The sequence below is a fragment of the Nerophis ophidion genome, linkage group LG09 (genome assembly GCF_033978795.1).
Source record: "Nerophis ophidion isolate RoL-2023_Sa linkage group LG09, RoL_Noph_v1.0, whole genome shotgun sequence".
In the NCBI taxonomy this organism is placed as follows: domain Eukaryota; kingdom Metazoa; phylum Chordata; class Actinopteri; order Syngnathiformes; family Syngnathidae; genus Nerophis; species Nerophis ophidion.
Window position 1 is genome coordinate 2,812,933 of NC_084619.1, and position 5,000 is coordinate 2,817,932.

Here is a 5,000-nt window from a genome sequence, read left to right on the forward strand (position 1 = left end):
CCCCATTCAAAATGAATTGGCCATTTTTCAAACTTACACCAATTTTTGCATTTTTCAACCCATTCCTCCTTCAACACATTCCACCATTCTGGAAATTCAAATCACCCTTTTCCAAAGTTCCAAAAAATATTCCAGGATTTTCCAGTATTCCTGCTTTTCCCAAGCCCTATTTCCACACTGTTTTCAGGTGACTACTCCTTCCACATTTTTCAACCCACTTCAACTCTTCCACCGTCAAAACATTCCTCTTAATCAGGACAAAAAAAAAAGTTGTTTATTGAACTGGAAAATTTTCCCTTTTTACCCGAAATTCCAGGAATTCCGTAATACTTTTTCTCAAATAAAAATGTTGTTACTTCAACATTTCACAAAATTTCAACACCAACCATTTCAAATCATTCAGACCATTCAAGTTTTTTTTACCATTTCCAAAAACAAATCCCGCTTTTCCCAAAATGTCGATTAATTTCTGAAATTCCCCTTGAAATGATTGGGACATTCTTCAAAGTTCCCACATTTTTCATCTGATTCAAAATGTTCCAACTTCAAATATTCCGCCTGTTCAGGAATTTTATGCTCTACATCAAAAATTCTAAAAAAAAAAAAAAAAAAATCCTGATTTCCCATAATGAATTTTTATTTTGGGGGGGGGCATTTTCCCTATTCAAAATTAATTGGCCATTTTTCAAACTTCCACAACTCCCACATTCTTCAACTGATTCTAACCATTCCACCGTCAACACATTCAACTCATTCTTGACATTCAAACTATCATTTTTTAAATCTACACATTTCCAGGAATTCCCTTTTTTGGGAAACCTATTTTCACCATTCTTAAATTTGACTACTCCTTTCACAGTTTTCAACCCATTTCAACCATTCCACCGTCAAAACACTGATATTCAGGACAAAAGCAAAGTTGGTTAAGAAACTAGAATAATTCCCGGTTTTCTACAAATTCCAGGAATTTCTCAATTAAAAACTGTTACAACTTCAAATTTTCTTCAAAATTAATTGGCCATTTTTCAAACTTCCACAATTCCCACATTCTTCAAAAGATTTGAACCATTCCACCGTCAACACATTCAACTCATCCTGGACATTCAAACTATCATTTTTTTAAATCTACAAATTTCCAGGAATTCCCGTTTTTTTGGAAACCAATTTTCACCATTCTTAATTAAGTTTGACTACTCCTTTCACAGTTTTCAACCCATTTCCACCATTCCACCGTCAAAACACTCATATTCAGGACAAAAACCAAGTTGGTTTAGGAACTAGAAAAATTCCCGGTTTTCCCGAAATTCCAGGAATTTCTCAATTAAAAACTGTTACAACTTCGACATTTCTTCAATAGGAATTGGCCATTTTTCAAACTTCCACAATTTCCACATTCTTCAACCGATTCGAACCATTCCACCTTCAACTCATCCTGGACATTCAAACTACCATTTTTCCACAATCTACAATTTTCCAAAAATTCCTGTTTTTTGGTAACCTATTTCCACTATTCTTGAGTTCGACTACTCCTTTCAAAGTTTTCAACCAATTTCAAACGTTCCACCGTCAAAACACTCCAATTCAGGACAAAAACCAAGTTGGTTTAGGAACTAGAAAAATTCCCGGTTTTCCCAAAATTCCAGGAATTTCTCAATTAAAAACTGTTACAACTTCAACATTTCTTCAAAAGGAATTGGCCATTTTTCAAACTTCCACAATTTCCACATTCTTCAACCGATTCGAACCATTCCACCTTCAACTCATCCTGGACATTCAAACTACCATTTTTCCACAATCTACAATTTTCCAAAAATTCCAGTTTTTTGTCACCTATTTCCACTATTCAGAAATTCCTGTTTTTTGGTAACCTATTTCCACTATTCTTGAGTTCGACTACTCCTTTCAAAGTTTTCAACCAATTTCAAACGTTCCACCGTCAAAACACTCCAATTCAGGACAAAAACAAAGTTGGTTTAGGAACTAGAAAAATTCCCGGTTTTCCCGAAATTCCAGGAATTTCTCAGTTAAAAACTGTTACAACTTCAAATTTTCTTCAAAATGAATTGGCCATTTTTCAAACTTACACAATTCCTACATTCTTCAAAAGATTTGAACCATTCCACCGTCAACACATTCAACTCATCCTGGACATTCAAACTATCATTTTTTTAAATCTACAAATTTCCCGGAATTCCCGTTTTTTTGGAAACCAATTTTCACCATTCTTAATTAAGTTTGACTACTCCTTTCACAGTTTTCAACCCATTTCCACCATTCCACCGTCAAAACACTCATATTCAGGACAAAAACCAAGTTGGTTTAGGAACTAGAAAAATTCCCGGTTTCCCCGAAATTCCTGGAATTTCTCAATTAAAAACTGTTACAACTTCAACTTATCTTCAAAATGAATTGGCCATTTTTCAAACTTCCACAATTTCCACATTCTTCAAAAGATTTGAACCATTCCACCTTCAACTCATCCTGGACATTCAAACTACCATTTTTCCACAATCTACAAATTTCCAGAAATTCCTGTTTTTTGGTAACCTATTTCCACCATTCTTGAGTTCGACTACTCCTTTCACAGTTTTCAACCCTTCTCAAACGTTCCACCATCAAAACACTCATATCCAGGACAAAAACCAACTTGGTTTAGGAACTAGAAAAATTCCCGGTTTTCCCGAAATTCCACGAATTTCTCAATTAAAAACTGTTACAACTTCAACATTTCTTCAAAAGGAATTGGCCATTCTTCAAACTTCCACAATTTCCACATTCTTCAAAAGATTCGAACCATTCCACCTTCAACTCATCCTGGACATTCAAACAACCATTTTTCCACAATCTACAAATTTCCAGGAATTCCCGTTTTTGGTAACCAATCCCCACTATTCTTGAGTTCGATTACTTCTTTCACAGTTTTCAACCCATTTCAAACGTTCCACCGTCAAAACACTCCAATTCAGGACAAAAACCAAGTTGCTTTCGGAACTAGAAAAATTCGCGGTTTTCCCGAAATTCCTCAATTAAAAACTGTTACAACTTCAACATTTCTTCAAAAGGAATTGGCCATTTTTCAAACTTCCACAATTTCCACATTCTTCAAAAGATTTGAACCATTCCACCTTCAACTCATCCTGGACATTCAAACTACCATTTTTCCACAATCTACAAATTTCCAGGAATTCCCGTTTTTTGGTAACCAATCTCCACTATTCTTGAGTTCGATTACTTCTTTCACAGTTTTCAACCCATTTCAAACGTTCCACCGTCAAAACACTCCAATTCAGGACAAAAACCAAGTTGCTTTCGGAACTAGAAAAATTTGTGGTTTTCCCGAAATTCCTCAATTAAAAACTGTTACAACTTCAACATTTCTTCAAAATGAATTGGCCATTTTTCAAACTTCCACAATTCCCACATTCTTCAAAAGATTTGAACCATTCCACCTTCAACTCATCCTGGACATTCAAACTACCATTTTTCCACAATCTACCAATTTCCAGAAATTCCTGTTTTTTGGTAACCTATTTCCACTATTCTTGAGTTCAACTACTCCTGTCAAAGTTTTCAACCAATTTCAAACGTTCCACCGTCAAAACACTCATATCCAGGACAAAAACCAAGTTGGTTTAGGAACTAGAAAAATTACCGGTTTTCCCGAAATTCCTCAATTAAAAACTGTTACAATTTCAACATTTCTTGACCGATTTAAACAATTCCAACACCAACCAATTCAGCTCATTCAGGCCGTTCATGCTACTAAACATTTTTTTTTTAAATCCTGCTTTTCCAGGAAATTCCTATTTAAATGAATGGGACATTTTTCAACTTATTCAAACCATTCCAACATTAACACTTTCCCAAGTTCCAAACCAAACTCCGATTTTGCTGGAAATTCAAACTCTTCAACATTCAAAGCATTCAAACAATTTTTACGTTCATACTACATTCTGTCAACATTTCACTTCAACTTCAGCACATATGTATGTAAGACACACACTCAGTCAAATGTTTTGCCTTGATTTTTCATAATATTCTGAGTTTATTGTCATTAAATAAAATAAATATCTTTGGCCTTTTTTCGGTCTGATCACTGTAATGATACCACACCACAATCGACACAAAATTACATTATGTTTCATAATATCACAGTTTAGTTTCATAAAAATATATTTAATTATAAGAATAATTTCTAAATATTATGGAGGTCAGATAATAAGGTTTCTGATATTTTTTTCCAATTTAAGCTACAACTGGTTAAAGCTTTATTATCATAAATTAGACTTCATACATTTTTCATAATATTCTGTTTTTGTTGTCATTAAATAACTATCTTGGGATATTTGGCCTTCATTCTCTTTCTTTAAACATTGTAATATTACGCCACAATATTCATAAATTACATATTGTTTCATAATATTACAGTTTAATATCATTAAAAACATATAAATACGAGAATGTCTCAATATTATGGAGGTTATATCTTATATTTTATGATATTTGTTTTCCAGTTCAAACTAAAACTCAACAAAACTTTATTATAACATAATATTATCATCATAATATTATTATCATAAAACCTATTTTGTGATATTTGGGCTGAATTCTCTTTCTTTAATCATTGTATCAGTACAACATATTATACATACATTAAATTATGTTTCATTATATTACAGTTTTATTTTCATCTTTAATTACAAGAATAATGTCTAAAAATTATGGAGGTGAGATATTTTTTCTGATATATATAAAAAAAATTTAACTCAAACTACAACTGGTCAAAGCATTATTATCATCAATTAGACTTATTACATTTTTCATAATATTCTGTCTTTATGGTCATTAAATAAGAATCTTGTGATATTTGGGCTTAATTCAATTTGTTTTATGATTTTAATATAACAGCACAATATTAATAAATGATATTACGTTTCATAATATTGCATTTTTATTTTAATCCAAAATATATTTAATTGTGAGAATAATGTCTTAATGTT